Raw genomic sequence first — 20,978 nt, 5'->3', positions numbered from 1 at the left:
TACCTGGTATTGGCTCATGAGAGTCAATTGTTAAATTTTCAGGAATTCTGTAAATTTTAAACCTAGCCATTGTACAAAATTATATAAACTTACAATTAAATAAATTATATGAAAAATAAGGGTAATAAATATTCAAACTCATCAGTTCCTAGTTGCTGTACTATATTTTATCGTTACATACGCCAGGGTCTGCAAAATTTCTCTGCAAAGGGCCAGATAGTAATTGTTTTGTTTTAGGCTTTGTGGGCCCCGTGGAGTCTCTGTTGCATGTCCTTTTCCTCCTCTTCCACCTCCTCCTCCTCCTCCTTTTTTTAAAAAAAAACCTTTGAAAATGTGAAACCATTCTTAGGCCACTCAAATCTTGCAATTTTTTAGGACAAGCCAGAAATCCAGATTTTTATGTAAAATATTCAGGTTTTAAAAAGATCATGTGGAACCCGAAAATATTACGTTAACTAAAATAAGGCAGACACAAAAGGACAAATATTGTATCATTCCACTTATACGAAATAGCTAGAAGCAGCAAATTCATGGAGACAGAAAATAGTACAGAGGTTACCAGGGGTTGGGGGAGAGGGGAATGAGGAGTTATGCTTTAATGTACAATGTTTCTACTTGGGATGATGAAAATGTTCTGGAAATGGATGGCGGTGATGGTTGCACAACATTGTGAATGTACTTAGTGCCACCCATTGGATCGTATACTTAAAAGGGGTTAAAATGGTAAATTCTACAGAATGCATATTTTACTACAGTAAAAAATTGCATTAAAAGAAAAGAGGGAACAAGACACAAACAGATTGTGTGGACCAAAGAAAAGTCAGAGGGCCATATTTGGCTCATTTGCAATTCCCGGTTGGAACATCCCTGTCGGAAATGCTAATTCCCACTTATTTCCCCTCCATCTAGCAAAATTCTGCTCGTCTTTCCGGGAATGGCCCAAATGTCACCCCCCGCCCCATTCCCAGGGCTAAAAGTACAGCAGTGCTGGGTGCAGTGTCCAGCGTGGCAGCAGTGAGCTGGGACCAGTGGTGGCCCCTTCAGAACCACCTTCTCCAACTTGCCACAGTCCCCACGGCTTCCCATGCCTCTCCCACCTGCCCGCTTCACCCCTTTATACGACCCCCGTGGCCCTGTAGGCAGGTGAGATTTCAACACCCACGGGCTGTCAGTGCCTTGGGGACGGCGATGCTGCCTTATAATATTTTCCAGTGCTCCTCTACAATCTGGTGTGGCAGCTACAGAGACACAGGGTTCTCTGGTCTCACATCATCAGGGTCAGGACTTTGCTGTTTGTTGGTTTAACCCAGGCTGTTGGCACCATCGATGTGAGGTTCAGATAATTCTTCCTTGTAGGACGCCCTGTCCATTGTAGGACGTTTAGCAACACCCTTGGCCTCAACCTACTAGATGCCAATAGCACACCCCTAATTGGGACAACCAAAAATATTTCCAGATATTGCCAAATGTCCCCTGGGAGGCAAAATAACCCTCAGTACCACCTGAGGACTGTGGTTTAATTCATTGTTGGTTTGTCACATAAGTGCTTTCTTAAAATCAAGATCCCAGATAAGGGTGGTGGGATCGTAAACAGTTTGGAAAGTGGATACATTTAAAAAAAATCAACAACACAATTTAGCTATGGTTACCCTGAATTCTAAGTACCCACCACCGCCACCCCAGTGTCACAGATCCCAGCTCTTCTGTTCAAATCTGTAATTTGAGCACTTTCTGTTAATAATAGTTTGAGAGGGGATTGAGTTCGCTTACTGGACGTTTTCTGCCACCTGGTGGTCATTTCTCTTTATTGCAAGCTGAGAGGAATCCCAATTCAGGGGCACTAGTGGACCAACCAGCGCATGAAAAGGTTAAGACAATGAGACTTGCTTTACTTAGATGCTGGAAAGCAGCTCTGGGGCTCACAGCTCAGATAGCGTGAGAGGTGTACAGACAGGCCCTTGCAAAAAATAGTTTGGAGTTAGTAAGAGCTGGAATAAGCGGTGACTTGCCAAGTTTCCTCGGGCCTATCTCAGTCTGAACTTCAGGACATCCACCCTGCCCCCGTCTTTCCTACCTGTCCTGCTGCTAAAGGTTCTAGTTGGAATATGTTTATAATTTATGATCAAGTGCATTTGAGTTCATTTCGTGATGGTATTTTTGAGAATTTCATAGTATACTTGGAAATAGACACATTCAGGGTATCATAAAACCAGGGCATTTTATATTCAAGCAGTGTTTTCCAAATTTGTCTCATCATAAGAAACAGACCCAATTGATGCAATAAGCCTAAGGTGGAACCTTCCAGCAGACTGTTAGGAGCAAGGCCATCTGGGAGCCTCTGTGTCATGGGGTGTCAGAGCTGTTGCTATGATAACTCAGGGTACTGGATGACCTTGGCAATGAGTCTCCCTGAGACTCAGTTTCCAGGCTTGGGCCACCTCTCTGTCACCTGGACCCAGATAAAATGGTTTTTCGGGGCTCAGGCTTGAGCAGAAGCCGAGTTCTGATTGCTGCCAATGCCCCGGTGGAGAAGCTGAGGTAAACAGCAGATTCAGAATATTTAAAGTGAATACAAAACTATTTCAGCAATGCAAACAATTAAGTGCATTGTTGTGGGAGATGGTGCTGTTGATAAAACATGCCTCCCGACAGCCTACACAACAAACAAATTTCCATCCAAATATGAACCATCTTTGACAATTACGCAGTCACAGTTAGGATGGGTGGAGAGCCGTATACTCTTGGACATTTTGATACTGCAGGGCAAGAGCGTTATGGCAGATTACAGTCCCGAGTTATCCACCAACAGATGTAGAGACGGGGTCTTGCTCTTGCTCAGGCTAGTCTTGAACTCCTGAGCTCAAGCAATCCTCCCGCCTCGGCCTCCCAGAGTGCTAGGATTACAGGCGTGAGCCACCGCGCCCGGCCTTGTGCCATCATTTCTTGAGCCTGTTCCTTATTGTTGAAAAGTTAAGATTGTTCATTTTTTCCCTTTGACAGTAGGATTTAAGCGTCTCGCCGTTGTTAAGGCGAATACAGGAGTGTTTTGCCATTCTGTGTGAGGTTTGCCCTACTCCCTATTTAGCCCAGGGCTGCCCCTCTTCTGCCCCCAGACACCCCGTGTCCCACCACAGTGTTGTAGGGAGCTGTCTTATGTCCGGGTTTCTCGGATGCAGAGTGGGGGACATGACTTACTGAAGGAGGGATGGAAGCACAATACAGAAGGGGAAGCCTCGGCCTCATCCATCCACCCAGGCTGCTCTGGAGCAAAACTCATGTCACTGAGTTGTCCTGCTGTGATCCAAGGGGGTGAACTTTTGTTCTGTCGCCAGGCACCGGCTGCCCCAGGGGTGGGGTGTAACCTGCCAGGCATCCTTGGGGGGTGCACTGGCAGCAGCTGGGGGGTAGTGACAGCTGGCGAGGGGATCTGGAATGCCCACCTGCCCACGTCCTGCATGGTGAGGCCCTTGCTGACACCAATTTATGAGCTAGGTTTCCTGAGAAGCATCTGTGAGGTGAAGGCATCTTTAGAGCTCTGGGATGAAGCTGGGAGATTTGGGCTCGGAGAGGCAGGCGGCAGGAAATGAATCTGTTTTCTTTTCATATCTGGCTGCAAAGCCCACAAACGCCCAAGCTCAGGCTAGATATGGAATGAGATGAAAGATTGGGCCACATGATGGCCCAAGTGGAATTTTAATAAGAAGCAAACAAAAAAACCAGTCAATAGAAAGGCAGCAGGAGACAAAGGGGAGAGCAGAGGGGAGATGTTCCCAAGCTTTGCCAGATTTATGGGCTTTTGGAGCCACGGAGGAGGGAGGGGATGGTTAGAGTCTGGGAGGGAGCTACTGTTTTCGGGAAGGTGCAGGCAGGCAGGAGGGCCGGGAGAGGAGAGCAGACATTACAGTCACCCTGGCTGCATCATACCCCAGACACGTTTCATTTTTCTAGAATGTGGGCTATCAAAATCTTTAAAAATCTGGGTTTCCAGGAACACCAGGCCAGTGTTCCCACAAGGCCCCAACGGGACCATCTCAGTGACAGCCATCCCCTTTAAAGCATGCCACAGTCCCCACCATTCACTAACCCTTCACACCCACTACTTGGCTCCTTTGCAAGACCTGGCTGGCCCTGCAGGGGTTGTGCCTTCCCACCCACCAAGGCTTCAAGAATTCCACCTTCATTGTCTTCTTTTTTTATCCTCAAGCATTGTTTGGGGTTCCATTCTCTACCTCCAACAATTGGTCCGATGTTCAGAAAAATAGGGTATTTGGAGTAGCTAGGGGGAAGAGCAGCCGAGAGGGAAGGCTGTAAGCCCCAGAACTGCACTACCTGGGCTCAGATCCTCGCTCCGGCACTTGCTGTGTGAGCTTGACAAGCTGCTTATCCCCCCAGGAGTCTCAGTTTTCTCATCTATAAAATGGGGATGATGAAATGAATAAATACATGTAAAAGTCTTAGCATTTATGAAAGGCTCAGTAAGTGTTAGCTATGATTGTGGTTGCTAGCCCTGGACACCAGTGTCACTGGGCCCCCTGCTTCACAAGGCCACCCACAGGCCATCAGCCACAGCCGCTCTGGGCAGGCCACACAGGTGCCCTCCCAGCTGCCTCGCCACCGACAACAGGCCTCCCTGATGGGGCCCCGCCTTCCCCCCAAGGCCCCAGCAGTCTGAGCCAGCGTCACTGGACATTCTTGCACCACCTCTACCCAAGGACTCCCTCCAGGGCACCGTGCTCGAGGTGGACCCGGGCCCTTCTCTCCCTGTCCACCCCTGACCCTGTGGTCCTCCAGACCTCAGGGAAACACTCCCTTCAGAGCCACGTGCCGCCACCCCTCCCTCCCCAGCATGAGAAGCCACCATCTGTCCTGTCTACCTGCCTCAGAATACCCTGGGGTGAGGGCGATAAAAATGCCAATCCCTGGGCCAAAAAATGTGAATTCCCCCATCCCATGAATCAGAACTTCTGACCTCAGGACTAGCACTTCACACACACACACATACACACACACACACACACACACACACACACATACACACTCTGAGTTTTTGGAGTAAAATTACATTTACATTCAGCAAAATGCACAAATCTTAACTATATGGTTTGATAAGTTTTGACGAATGTACACCCCCATGTAACCCATACCTCGACCAAGATATAGAGCATGTCATCACCTAGAAATTTCCTCGTTCCACCTGCCATTCAATACCCTGCCACTGCCCCCACCAGGCAACCACTGCTGTGATTTCAATCCCATGTTAGTTTTGTCTGTTTATGAACTTCATATAAATGGAATTGTACAGTGTGTACTTCTTTGTTCTAGCTTCTTTTATTCAGCCCAGTATTTTTTGAATGCATCCATACTGTTGCATGTATCAGTAGCTTGTTCCTTTATATTTTTAAGCAGTATCCCATTGTATGCATATTCCGTAGTTTGTCCATTCTGCTTTCATGGACATTTAGGTTGCTGCCAGTTTGGAGCTGCTATGAATAAAGCTGCTATGAGCATTTTTGTGCAAGTCTTAGCACAAGCTTAAAATTTGTGGAATTTTACTTTTATTTCTCCTGGGTAGATACCAAGGAGTGGAATCACTGGGGCTTTATTAGAATCTGCCAAACTGTTTTCTAAAGTGATTTGGCATTTTACACCCCCCACTGGCAGAATATGAGAGTTCCAGTTGCTACACATTCCTGCCAGCTTTTGGTATTGTCAGGCTTTAAAATTGTGGGTGCGACTTGTAGCCATTCTAGTGCTATCTCATTAGGGTTTTAATTTAGATTTCCTTGGTGACAAATGATGTGGACTATTTTTTCATGTGTTCATTGGTATTTTTATATCCTCTTACATGAAGTGCCTATTCAAATTGGGTTGACTTTTAAATTATTAATCTGCAGAACTTCCTTATATAGTTTGAATATGTGTCCTTTGTCATGTATATGTACTGAGAACATGTCCTTTAAGAATATGGCTTACCTTCTCATTTTCTTCAGGTTATAACACTGAAACGCAGCCCACTGAGCCAAGAGAGCTGCCTCTTTTCATTTTCTTCTTTTTTTTTTTGAGACAGAATGTCCCTTTGTTGCCCTGGTAGAGTGAGTGCCAGCCTAGCTCACAGCAACCTCAAACTCCTGGGCTTAAGCGATCCTCCTGCCTCAGCCTCCCGAGTAGCTGGGACTACAGGCATGCGCCACCATGCCTGGCCAATTTTTTCTATATATATTTTAGTTGGCCAGCTAATTTGTTTCTTTTTAGTAGAGACAGGGTCTCGCTCTTGTTCAGGCTGGTCTCGAACTCCTGACCTCGAGCGATCCACCCGCCTCGGCCTCCCAGAGGGCTAGGATTACAGGAGTGAGCCACCGCGCCCGGACTCTTTTCATTTTCTTAATGGCCTCTTTTAATGGTCAGAGATTTTAAGTGTTGATAAAGACCAGTTTACTGTTTGGTCTCAGTGCTATTATAGTTTTCTGTCTAAGAATATTTGCCCACTGACAATTTATATTTTTGACAAACTTCTCAGGTAACTCTGTTGTGCACTAAAATTTGAGCTCCACTGGCCTCAGGTAATGATGCATCACTGGGTTTTTCCCCCTACTGGCACCATTTCTGCTAACACACGTGTGTGAGTACACACACACACAAACACACACACACACATATACACACACACCTGCCACATGAAACAAGGAACCCAGAACTTAAGACCCCAAGACATGGTGGGTCAGAGACAATAGGTTTGCCCTACTATCTGTCCCTTCTTCTTCTTAATAATAAGAACCCAGCAAGTATGAGGGACATGGACATCCAGCTAAGACTACATGTCCCAGTCTACCTTGCAGCCAGTGATTTGTTAAGTAGAAGTGGATGTAAAACTTTAGGAATGTATCCTTAAAGTGGATGGGGAGCTCCTTCAGATCCCTGCCTTCCTTCCTACTGGCTGGAACATGGGCATAATGGCTGGAGCTTAAGCAATCGGCTTGGAGACTGAGGCAGTCTGAGAAGGCGGATGACTTGCCAACCATCCCAAACAGGTCACAGGCAGACATTTTGCCTGGGGCAAGTGGTGCAGGAAGACCTGGAAATGAAGCACCTTAGAGGGCAAAGGTGAAATCCTGTTCCCCCAATCACGGTGGGGTGTGTCTGTAGGACTAGGGTAAGGCAAGGGAGGTGCCTCGCACACAATACTTACTGGGGTGCTTCCTCCTGGTGGCCACCCTGCACTTGCACGGCCCTGAGAGTGAGCATCATTTTAAGTATTAACACCCTCTCTCCCTTTCGTGTCTCACCCTAGTGCCTGCGTGGAGTGTGAGGCTCAACTTCTTCTCTTTCAACAGCAGCCCCTCATTCCCCAATATTAAGTCTAAAAACAGAGTGGTGTAGAGGCAGGACCCTGGGCTGCAGAGTTAGACCAGGCTGAGTTCAAATCCTTTTTTGTTCCTTAGCTACATGACCTTGGGCAACTTCCTTAGCTGAGCCTCCCTTCCTCCTCTGAAAAATGGGGATACTTTGAGGGACTGCTGGAAGGATTAAATTAAACAGCATTAAGAAAAGTGTCTAGCCTGTAATCCCAGTGACTCAGGAGGCTGAGGTGGTAGGATTGCTCGAGGCCAGGAAATAAAATCAGTTAATGGTTATTGAGCACCTACTGTATGCAAGGCTTTGCTCCAAGTCCTTAATAAGTATGAACCAATTCAATCTTTATAACAACCTTTCATGGTAGGTGGTTGTTGTTGTTGTTGTTATTGCTATTATTACTTTAAGAGACTGGGTCTCACTCTATTGCCCAGGCTGGTCTTGAACTGCTGGGCTCAAGCGATCCTCCCGCTTCAATCTCCCAAAGTGCTGGGATTACAGGCATGAGCCACTGGGCACAGCCCATGGTAGTTTATTATTATCCCTATAAGAATACCTGCAATGGGAAAGAAGTAAATCCTCCCAAAATAAACAGGGTGGGGGAGGTTCTTGGTATTGTTACCAAAGAAGGCAGAACAAACGTTGGGAGGCCCCCAAGCCAGCCATGTTCACTGCTGTTGTCCATACTTGTTTGTTAATACTAATTTTCTCCTAAGTTTGCAGAGAGGGATTAAGTCCTCTGATTTCTAAGAGCGGTAATACTTATAAGTCTATTTCCATTTTCCACTTTCACTCTGGGAGACACTTTTCTTTTGTCATTTACGTTTTTTTTTTTCTTGAAACTCCAGCTGCAAATACATTTAATAATCAACCACAACAGAGCCCTTGACAGATGGGCCTTGAAACAGATGGCTCCATTGAAAGGCAGCAATTGAAATTGGAGGGTAATTTGAACCAATCAAGAAGATGGGGTCTCTGGGAGGCAAAGTTTCTACAAAAACTGAAACCATATCCCCCCAAGCTCCTTTGGTACATTTTTCACCCACAACTGAGCCTTCCTGGGAGTGGATCCAACTTTTTAAAACATCTGGAATGTTGAAAAGGAAGAGAGAGAAGCCCTGGGGTCTTGTCAATCAAATTCACTTTTCTTTTGGCAAATTCAGCATCAGTGACAAATTGTGCAATTTGATATAAACAAAGTGGATACATGTCGGCAAAGCTGTTTTTAAACAGCAGCAATGGAGAGATGTGTAGGATGGGTGTTGTTTTTTTTTTCACTCAACAGTCAGTATATTTAATAACAAATAGATCAACCAGATGTTTTTAAAACCTACCACCTTCACAATGTCATCTGATAGTCAGCTGCTGCTAATTAATGACAATGTGGGATTCACACCAATTTCAATTCAGAAAGTTGGCAGTAATGTCCGTTTAAGGACATCTTTGGACAGCTCTTTATTGGAGTTCACAAAGAGTTCTAAATACATCTTGGAGGCTTTCTTGAACTAGAAAGCACTAGCCTCCATTCCAGACTTGAGTGTGGGCCTTGGTCTGTCACTATGTCCTTATTGGCCTTGGGTAAGTCATTTCACCCTCTTCAAGCTTAGGTTTCCCAGGGGATACATGATGGTAATAAACTCTGCCCTGCCTACCACTAGGCTTTAGCAAGGTTCAGGTGGAATAATAGCTGTGAATCACTTTTTCCTTAATTTTAATTTATTGATCTTGTTATCAAGAAATAATTTAATCCAGTAAAATGCACACATCTTAAGTGTACAGCTAAATACATTTTTGCATACATGTACTCTTGTGTTGCCACTCAGCTCAAGATATAGAATGTTTCTGGCACCCCAAAAAGTTCCCTGTGCCCTTTCCTGGTCAATACTTCCAAGGAACAATCGTTCTCACCTATATCACCATAGGTTAGCTTTGCCTGTCCCGGAACTTGATATAAATAGAATCTCACAGTATGTATTCTTTTATGTTGGGCTTTCCGTTGCCATAGTGGTTTCTGAGATCCATTTATACGGATGCAGCACTCAGCAGCTTGTTTCCTTTTGCTGTTGAGTAGTGTTCCACCCTAGGGCCATCCCACAGTTTGTTTCCCCATTTGTCGCTTGTTGATGAACGCTTGGGTTATTTCCAGTTTGCGGTTATTATGAAAAAAGCTACTATGATCATTTTTGTAGAAGTGTTTTCATTTGTGTCAATGTGTTTTCATTCCTCTTGGGGAAATAACCTAGGAGTAAAATGGCCAGGTCATAGGGTAGGTGTGTGTTTAACTTGCTCAGAAATTGCTAGTTTTCCAAAGCAGTTGTATCATTTTATATTCCCTTCAGAAAAGTCTGGGAACGCTAGTTACTCTGCATCTCCACTGTGCTTGTCACCTTTAAACTGCGGCGCCCTCTACAGTGTAGGGGGTGTTACTACACTGTGAGGAAGGAGAGCTTGGGTGAAAACAGTGCATGGGTCTGATTCTTGTTTGAATCATCCTTCTGCAAAGGGCTTGCCACATGGCCTTGAATAAACGACTTAATCTCTCCAGCTTTGTTTTCTGCATCTGTAAAACGGGGCTCTCAATAGCACCTCTCTCAAAGAATCGTGAGGATTAAATGAGAAAAATCTTGTAAAGACCTTAGCACAGGGCATTGTACATAGTACTCAATTAATGATAACTGTGGTCTTTCTTTCTTTCCCTCCCTCCCTCTTCTCGCTCTCCCCTGCCCCTTTCTTTTTCTTGTCCACTCCTTAACAGATCCTAATAGGAAAGATTATCTTTAAGTGCGACACATCTGTCAGGAGTGTTGACAAGCCTAAGGCTTATGATCCATTTTATAGGGGTAGGAGCTGTCTGCCTTTGACCAGACTCGTCTTTACAGCTCCGAGATGGAGTCCACACCAAGGAGGCAGAGCAGAGAGGTGGAAAAACCTGAGTCCTTGGTGAGCTGCTGAATCAACCAATTTGACACTAACCTTACCATTGGACTTCCACTTAGGTTACCTATAAATTTTCGTACAGTTTAGACCAATTTCAATTGGTTATTTGCAGCTCAAACATCCTGACTGATGCTCTAAATGATCCCAGCATTCTTCCTCTGAACCTGGACTTGTTCTCAGCATCCTTGACCCCGGGCTTCCAGCAGTCTCAGCCAATTGCCAGGAGCTGATGTTCTAGCGAAAGCCTTTTTGCCATCCTGGATAATGTCAAGTCACCGTTTGTGCAGCTGAAATTAAAGGCATCCGAAGGGCAAAGTAAGGGGCTTCCCTTTTAAGCTTTTAATGACTTTTGAAGAATGTTGCTGATCGCTCAGCCACAGATCACAAAGCTTTATGTAATTTGCGGCCACCCACTAAGAAACCATCTCTGACAGCAGCAGCTCCAGATAGGGGCAATCAGTGGAGCTGTATTCTGTCTGTTATTTAAGAAATATTTCTTGCTTTCCTTCCATCAACCACATGCTGGGTATTGCAGGGAATACCAAAGAAGTAAAACTAGGTTCCATGCTGCAAACAGTTGGGGGAGAGGAAGTGATACGAAGTCTGGGTCACAAATATATTTAATATTCCACAGTGAAGGGGATATTTTATTTTTTTACTTTTTATTTTAATGAATAATATATGTGTGGTAAAGTGCACAAATCTTAAATGTGTAGCTCAATGAATTTTTAAAAAATGAATACACCCATGCACTCAGCATCCAGATTAAAAACTGGAACATTAACAGATCTCAGAAGTTTCCTTCATTCCCCTTCCCAGTCAACAACCTCTCCCCACTTCACGATAATCACTGTTCTGACATCTGTCATCATAGATTAGTTTTGCCTTATTTGAACTCTGTGTAAGTGGAATTATACTTTTGTGTCTAGCTTCTTTCATTTGCTGTCTTGTCTGTGAAATTCATTCATGTTATTGTTTGTGGATGGAGTTCATTCTTTTTGTTATATTTTGCTATATGACCACAGTGTAATTTATTCATCCCTTTTTCTGTTAATGGACTTTTGAGTTGTTTCCATTTTAGGGCTAGTACAAATATGTGCAATGGACATTGTTGTACGTGGCTTATGGTGAAAATGTGTACACATTTATGCTGAACACAGACAGAATTGCTGGGTCATAGAGTGTGTGTATATCTAGCTGTAATATATTAATATTTTGCCAGTTTTTGGAAGTGGTTGTCCCTATGTACAACCCCTCAACAGTAAATGACAGGCCCGTTGCTCCACAACTGTTTGAACAATTAGTATTGTCAATTTGTTTATTCTATTTTTAAATTAATTAATTAATTTTTATTTTTTAGAGACAGGACCCAGGCTGGAGTGCAGTGGCATGATCATAGCTCACTGCAACCTCCAACTCCCAGGCTCAAGCGATCCTCCCACCTCAGCCTCCCCAGTAACTGGGACTACAGGCACATGCCATCACACCTGGCTAATTTTTTTATTTTTTGTAGAGATAGGGTCTCACTATGTTGCCAGGCTGGCCTCAAGCAATCCTCCAGCCTCAGCCTCCCCAAAATACTGGGATTACAGGCGTGAGCCACCGCACCCAGTATGTATTGTCAATTTTTAAATGTAACCATTTTCTCAACATCATTAGTTGTCAGGGAAATGAAAATGAAAACCACAATAAGATACTCTGCACATCTATTAGAATGCCTCAAATAAAGAAAAAAATCTGACAATACCAAGTATTAGCAAAGATTGGAGCAACAAGAACTCTTATACATTGCTGGTAAGAATATAAAATGGTATAAAATGGTATTATTTTAGGAAATAATTTGGCAGTTTCTCATAAAGCTAAACATATATTTACCATATGAGACAGAAATTCCATTCCTAGATACTTATCCAAGAGAAACAAAAACAAATGTTCACACAAAAACTTGTACAAGAATGTTCATAGCAGCTTTATTTCTCACAGCGCAAAACTGGAAATAACCTTTCAAACATTCATCAGGATGAATGGGTAGACAAAATGTGGCATATCCATGCAATGAATTCTAGTCATCAATAAAAAGGAATGAACTACTGATATAGGCATTGACACAGACAGATGTAAAAAGACATGCTGAGCTAAAACAGCCAGACATAAAAGACACAGTATGATTCCATTTACATGAAATTCAGAACAGGCAAAACTAAGTTATAGTAACAGAAAACAGATAGGTTCTTCCTGGGGTGTGTGTTGTGGGGGTAGAGAGGAGATTGACTACAAAGGGACACAAGGGAACATGACGATGATGGAAATGTTCTACATCTGATTGTGGTGGTGATCGTACAAATACATACATATACTGAACATATCTAAGTGTACTCTCAAAATAGGTGCATTTTATTGTATGTAAGTTATACTTTATGAAAAATCTAGTCCTTCTGGTCCCGTGCATGGGTAGTGGTTCTGTGGATTTAATTTTCATTATCCTGATGACTAATTATGTTGAGCTCCTTCCATATACTTATTGGTGATTTGGATATTGTATTAGGCTTCTCCAAAGAAAAACAACCAACCAGATGCATATATATATATATACATATATATATATATATATAGAAAGAGAGAGAGAGAGAGAGAGATTTATTATAAGGAATTGGCTAAAATGATTATGGAGGCTGACAAGTCCCAAGATCCACAGTTAGCAAGGTGGAGACCCAGGAAGAGATGATGTTTTACTTTGAGTCTAAAGGCAGGAAAACAACAACAACAACAACAATATCCCAGCTGGAAGGTAGGCATAAGGAATTCTCTGTTACTCAGCCTTTTTGTTCTATTCAGACCTTCAACTGATTGGATGAGGCCCACCCACATTAGGGAGGACAATCTGCTTTACTCGGTCTAATAATTCAAATGTTAATGTCATCCAGAAATACTCTCGCAGACACACTCAGAATAATGTCTGTTGGAATGACTGGGCACCCCATGGCCCAGTCAAGTTGACTCGTAAAATTAACGATCACATATCCTCTTTTGTGAAATACGTGTTCAAGTCTTTTGCCTATTTCTAATTGGGTGATCTGTTTTTTCTTCTTGATTTATAGAATTTCTTTATATATTCTGGATATGAGTTTTACTTAGATACTTGTACTGCAAATTTCTTCCAGTGGCTTGGCTTTTTACTCTCTTAATGGTGGAAAAATTAGAAAAACACTAATTTATCAGTCTTTTCCTTATGGTTAATGATTGCTGTGTCTTATTTAAGAAATGTTTTCCAATACGCCCCTCCCCCCTGCCCTAAACCCTGAAGTTGTGAAGTCTATTATTTTATCTTTTAGAAGTTTTATTGTGCTTTCTTTTCTGGTTTGGGTCTATATTCCACCTGGAATTCATCTTTGGTATATGGTGTGAGGTAGGAATGAATGTTCTTTTTTTACTTTTTTTTGAACCAATAGATTCAATACCACTTACTGAACATAGCATCTTTCTCCCTTGTGAGTTACTTTTGTCATAATCAGGTAATTATGTAAATGTGTGTCTGTTTCTGGACTCTATTCTGTTTCATTGGTTGACTTATTTATTCTTTTGCTACTATTATCCTTTTTAAATTACTATAGCTTTAAATAAGTCTTGAAATCTAGACGTATAAGTCCCCTTGTCACTTTGTTTCTCTTCTTTAAGAATGTCTAGTAGGCCGGGCGCGGTGGCTCACGCCTGTAATCCTAGCACTCTGGGAGGCCGAGGCGGGTGGATCGCTCGAGGTCAGGAGTTCGAGACCAGCCTGAGCAAGAGTGAGACCCCGTCTCTACCAAAAATAGAAAGAAATGATTTGGACAGCTAAAAATCTATATAGAAAAAATTGGCCAGGCATGGTGGCGCATGCCTGTAATCCCAGCTACTCGGGAGGCTGAGGCAGTAGGATCGCTTAAGCCCAGGAGTTTGAGGTTGCTGTGAGCTAGGCTGACGCCACGGCACTCACTCTAGCCCGGGCAACAAAGCGAGACTCTGTCTCAAAAAAAAAAAAAAAAAAAGAATGTCTAGTAGTAATATTCTTGGCCTTTTGAATTTTCAGTTAAATTTTAGAATCTGGTTGTCAATTTCTATGAAAACTTTGCTAGGATTATGATTGAAATTGCATTGAATCTATAGATCACTTTGGGGAGAACTGACATCTTGAGCCTTCACACCAAAAACATGATATATCCCTACATTTATTTAGGTCTTCTTTTGTTGCTCTCAATAATGCCTTATAGTTTTTAGCATCAAGATCTAGCACATTTTTGTGAGGTTTATTCCTACTTATATGATGTTTATGCTAATGTAAATTTACATTTGAAAATTTTCATTTTCCAATTATTTTTTGCTAATGTATACAAATGCAATTAATTTCTGTTTATCAACCTGGTATTTTACAACCATGCTAACTTCATTAATTTTAATATTTTGTCTGTAGATTATTTTGGATTTTCTTCTTATGTACTCATGTCATCTGTCTGTGACAATGGTTTTATTTTTTTCCTTAGCAATCTTTATACCTATTATTTCCCTTTCTTGCCTATTGTACTGGCTGAGATCTCTATTACAATGTCGAATATATTAATAAATGGTAACAACTGACATGTTTGTCACATTTGTGACCTCAGAGGAAATATTTATATTTTGCCATTAAGTGATATTTGTTGAAGGTTTTTTGTAGATACCCTATATCAGATTAAATTCCCATCTATTCCTAGTTTATTAAAGATTTTTGTCATAAATGAGTGTTGAATTATATAAAATGCTTTTTTAGGGCATCTATTAAGATAAACTGTTATTTTTTTCTCATTTATGTTGTTGGTGTGGAGAATTCCATTATTTTCTAATGCTAAATTAACCCTGCATTCTTGGTTTAAAAAAATTCCTCGTTTGGTCACAGTGTATTATATACTCTTGCTATAATGGCTAGATTTAATTGGCTAATATTTTATTTCAGATTTTTGTCTTCATGTTCACTAGGGCTGTTCTATTTCTTTTCTTGTGAGGTCCTGCAAGATTTTGGCATCAAGGTAATGCTGGCCTCATTGAACAGGTTGGGAAGTGTTCTCATTTTTTTCTCTATTCTCTGGAAGAGTTTATGGAAGGTTGGTGTTATTCCTTCCTTAAATATTTGAAAGAAGTCACCCCTGAAGACATCTGTGCTTGGAGCTTTCCTGTTTTGGTGTGTTTGTTTGATTTTGGTGGGAAGTAGAAGACGTGTTTTGAAATTCTGTCTATACCAGAGGGGATGACACTTGCTGACACGCTCCTGTCTCCCCATGGCTGTTCCTTCAGAGCTCCAGGGCTCTGCTCAAATGCCACCTCCTCAGAGAGGTCCTCCATGACTTCCCCAGCTAGAGTAGCACCCATTCCCCTCCGCTGCCCTTCCTACTTTTTCATAGGCTTATCACTCCCTGAAATTAACCTTTCCAAAATTTTATTCATTTGTTTATTGCCTGTCTGCCCTATTATTAATAGAATGTGAGCTCCAAGGGGCAAGGGACTTGTCAATCTCATTCCATTCTGAACCCTCAGCACTTGGCAAACTGCAGTTGTCCAACAAATATTTCTCAAGTGACTGAAGGAGAGGTGGTCAGATGGAGGCCCTCTGCCCACAAAGTCACCAGAAGAGCAATGATGAGAGTTGCTAATCACTGAGATTCATTTTTTTAAAACAATGTTTATTAATAGAGTTTATTTTTTTAATTGCAGTTTTAGATTCACAACAAAATTGAGCAGAAGGTACAGAGATTTCCCACGTACTCCTGCCTGCACACATGCATAGCCCCTCCTGATTACTAACGTTCTGCACCAGAGTGGTACATTTGTTACAACTGAATTCACAGTGACACATCATAATCGCCCAAAGTCTGTAGTTTACATGAGGGTTCACTCTTGGTGTTGTACATTCTATGGGTTTGGACAAATTTGTAATGCCATGTATCCATTGGCCTCATCTTTTTAATGACAAAAATTGTCCAGGGTCTCAATCAGACTTACATAGAAACAAAAACCTGCAATATAATTCTGTACTCTCTGCCAAGTTACAGTGTCATTTTGAAACAAAATGTAATGAACATAAAAATAAGACTTTCTCAGCTTCTTTCTTTGTAAATGGAACTGTTTAAAGCTATTTTTAAAATGGATGGAATAAAATGTAATCCACTGGTGGAAACATTCTTCTTAACATTGTTGGAAGTACCTCCTTATATTGCATGTCAGGGACAAGAACATTCTATTGGAAGAAGCTTGCTGAATTCTAGCCCTCTGACCTTGTAACAAGTGTCGTGGATGAGATGCTACAAGGGTTCAAGTATCCTGCATCCTTCAGGATTATTTTGATTCCAAGCGACAGAAAACCCAAGTGAAATTGAGCAAAAACTGGAATTTTCTGGGTCATACAACAGAACATCCCAGCAATAGGGTTAGTTTTAGGCACAGCTTGATCTGGAAGCTCACACAATGTCACTTGAGTCCCTCCTCTCTCTCCATCACGACATTGCTTTCTTCTGTATTGGCTTCATTCCCAGGCACGTTCTTCCTTCATAGCAAATAAACAATTAAACAAAGGGTGTTTTTTTTTTTTTTGGTTTGTTTGTTTCTTTCTTTGTTTTTGAGACAGAGTCTCATGATGTTGCCCTGGGTAGAGTGCAGTGGCATCATCATAGCTCACTGCAACTTCAAACTCCTGGGCTCAAGCAATCCTCTTGCTTCAGCCTCCCGAGTAGCTGGGACTACAGGCACACGCCACCACGCCAGGCTAATTTTTCTATTTTTTTGTAGAGACGGGTCTTGCTTTTGCTCAGACTGGTCCCAAACTCCTGACCTCAAGCGATCCTCCTGCCTCCGCCTCCCAGAGTGCTAGGATTACAGGCATTAACCACCACATCCAGCCTCAATTAAACAAATTTTTTAAAAGTTAATTTCAGGGAATTATAAAACCTACAAAAACGTCTTCACAGTTCCAATTTCAGTGAACTGTCTGAGCAGGACATCTGGAGAGTGCGTTTTCTTGACACTCTTGGGTCACAGACCCATCCCTGCACTAGTCACTGTAGCCAGGGTACTGCAGGACCCTGCTCTGATTGGCTAGGCCAATCAAAACACAGGCACTGAGAGTCAGGGCAGGAAAGGTCCCCGAAGGGGAGTCAGAGTGTTAGGCAGCAGCTGTCCACTGGAGACCCACTGTCTGGTAATACAGTCTAGTGCACTGAATGCACATCCCATATCCTCGAAGAGTTAATCTGAAGACTAAGAATATCTGAAAGTGCTACAGTTCAACCAGACAAGAGTACAAAGATTTATATTTGTTTAAAATGATTATGCAGGAGGAAAAGATTGTGCTATATCCTTGGCATATACACAGACATGCAAATCTTTGCTACATATAAGGCCTCCACCAAAGATTTCCTTTGAAAAAATGCGTTCTACTAAAGAATGTTTGGGAACCAACAGGACTAAATGGGGAAAGGGAAGGACTCCCTGCTGCCATCCAGCTCCCTTTTAAATAAGAAAGAGCATGAAAACCCCCAACTTGGAGAAAGTGAAGCCCAGGACCTATGAGGGCCCTGGGACACATCTCAGAACAATCTTCAAGACAAAGGCGCTTGCTTAGAAGATTCTGAGCTTAGTTGAAAGTGATGTTCAAAAAGCTCTTCTAAGCTATATAATTAATTAACAGATAGTTAGAAGCAGCTCCAGAAATTACTCTGATACAGACCTTGCCATCAGGAGAAAGAAATTCCTGTCTTTGTGGCATCTGGGTAAGAAGACAGCTCACGGAGTAGACTGGGGTTGGAGGTGGGTTCAGAATCCTCAAAGGAAATTCTGTGGATTATATACCTGGGTAAAACTGGGGAAGCTAATGTTTGTTATAACTCTGTGCAAACAAAACAAAATAAACAAAACAAGTTTTAGTGTATTTTTTCCGATTATGGGAATTACGCATGGTCATTTCATTGCAGAAATTTTGAAAAGTACACTAGCTTTTCGGGGCTCACCTGTGGTTCACCGCCCAGGAGAAACGCTACTCCCACTTTATCATATCTCCAAAATCTTCCCTCTCTCTTCCTTTCTCTCTCTTTCTCATATGTATTTTTAACATAGTTAAAATTATAGTTACATTGCTCTGCTTTTTTCCTCTTCTTGGGCATTTATAATGTACATTATTATATGTCATAATGAATAATAATATAATGAACACCTGTGAACAACTACTCAACCCAAGAACTAGAACATATCCAATATATTACATTTTTCCAGGTGATCCTCCCGTATTCCTTCCTATCCCCAGAGATAACCACAATCTGAATTTTTTTGTTCATCACTTCAATGTTTTATAGTTTTGTCATAAATGTATCTATGTATAAACAATATCTTATTTGGTTTTACCTGTTTTTTAAACTTTTGTAAAAATTTTGAGCTCATGCTGTACTATATAGTCTTCTGGTACTTGCTTTTTCCATCTAACATTGTTTTCGAGATTCATCTATGGTGTGTTTGTGGCTGTAGCACACTCATTCTTCACTGCTGTGTGATGTTCCATTGCATTATACCCCACAATTTGTTTATTTATTTATTTTTGTTAACAGACATTTGACTTGTTTCAAGTCTTGTGTGAATAGGAACTGTGCTGCTATAAAGATTCTTGTTCAAACCTCTGGGTGCACGTGTGTGAGAGTTTCTCTAGGGCATGTATCTAGGAGTGGAACTGCTGGGTTTTACAGTATGGAAATATAAAATGTCCTGATTTTTCATATGGCAGTGTTGCACAAGCATTTGTCTAAGATGTGATTAATAATTCATTTTTACACACAGGGAAAGCAAGGTAGAAGCATAAAACATTATTTGGATGCATGATACTATTACCTTTGTGGATATTCTCTGACCACAGCAGGATCTGGATACATATTTAATAGCTTGGGGACAAAGGCCACATCCACACATATTGTCAATCAGCACTAATCATTTACAGAGAACTCACAATATGCTGGTGTGAGGTATTAAAAATAAACAAAGCTGGACATTAGTTGCTATGGACTTAATATTTGTGCCCCCCTAAAATTTATATGTTGGAATCTGGCCACCCCACCCCCTTCCCCACGTGATGGTATTAGGAGATGAGGCCTTTGGTAGGTTATTAGGTCATGAGAGTGAAGCCCTCATGACTGGGATTAGTGCCTTTATGAAAGAGACACTGGAATGCTCCCTCACCCTTTCTCCATGTGAGGTTACAGTCAGAAGACCACTGTCTATGGATCAGGAAGCAGGCCCTCACCAGACAATGAATCTGCCAGGGCTTTGATCTAGGGCTTCCCAGCCTCTAGAACTGTGAGAAATAAATTTCTGTTGTGTATAAGCCATCCAATCTATGGCAGTTCATTATAGCAGCCAGCACAGACTAAGACACTAGTTAAAGGGGCAAGGGCAGATTTTAATTAGTAACATAGTATTGCAATAGGAAAACGAGTCCAGTGTGAACTGAACTCAACTTTGATTTGTACAGAAGTGACTGGGCATCTTAAAGGGAGAATGAGGGACTGGAGACAGGGGTGAGCAGAGGCTGAGTAGAGTCATGGAAGTGAAAGATTACAAAAAAACAGCAGGAAGGGGGTTGGTCCATGTGAAATCCATCTGGGCTTGTTAACTGGCACTTATGGAAGTTAGCCTCCTGCACTCCCAGAAGCTGACAGATAGGGGCCCTATCTTCCTATCTTCAGGTGTTGGCTGGAACAAATAGTAAATTCTTTTGGCAGCCTTGAGTTTTCTTAGCCAGGCATTTTAAGGAGCGTGGGGTTATCCTAGGGATGTACCCTGGAGCTGTTAGAAACTGTTAGTGTTTTGTTCAAGTCTTTATGGGCCAAGGTTGATACTAGTCAAGAAGAGGGCTCAGAGGAGCCTGGCTAGAGCTTGGTTAAGGAGAGAAGCTTTGTCAGAGGTGGGAGGAGGGGTGCAGCAAGGATGGGGAGAGCACTGTTTCTCTCCTCTCTGCCACCACTTACTCCATTCCTTAAACCAGGAAAAGCCCTCCGTCAGTCTTTTGCCAGGCTAAGCCCTACCTACTCATCCTTATGGCTCAGTTAAGGTGTCACTCCCTCCAGGAAGTCCTCTCTGAGTTGTACCACCAGACTAGGTTAAGCTCCCTTAGCATCCTTCCATAGTTCTGTCATGCACTTACCACATTAGATTGAAATACTATCTATGTACTTGCTTCCTCAATGGATTGTGAGAACAGGGTCTTCCTCATTTTTGGCACATTGTGAGCCCTAATGCATTTTGCATTTGTGGACACTGTCACAACCTTAGTCTCATCATCCTTATGTGCTGGACAAAGCTGTAGTCTCCTGGCCCCAGAGGGCCAGAGGGATCTTTCTCAAGGTGTCAGCTCACAACACACCCTTGCTTCAAACTGTCAGTGCCTTCCCATTTACATGATGAATAATTTCAACTTTCTTGCCATGTTCTAAAGGACTTGCTAAGTGGGGCCCCAGTCCCCTCTGAGTCTTACCCGACCCTCCCCGGCACACCATCTTCCAGCCATACACCCCTTCTTTCTATTCTCCAAACACTAAGCTTGCTTCCCCTTGAGACTTCACTCTGTTCCTTCCTTCTGCTTGAAATGCTCTAAAGCTAGGACTTTGCAAGCCTAGCTTTTCTCATCATTTTTCTCATCATTCTTTTTT

This window comes from Lemur catta, chromosome 20 (assembly GCF_020740605.2).
Source record: "Lemur catta isolate mLemCat1 chromosome 20, mLemCat1.pri, whole genome shotgun sequence".
Classification (NCBI taxonomy): domain Eukaryota; kingdom Metazoa; phylum Chordata; class Mammalia; order Primates; family Lemuridae; genus Lemur; species Lemur catta.
The sequence above is the reverse complement of the archived record's forward strand: the minus strand, read 5'-3'. Positions refer to the sequence as shown.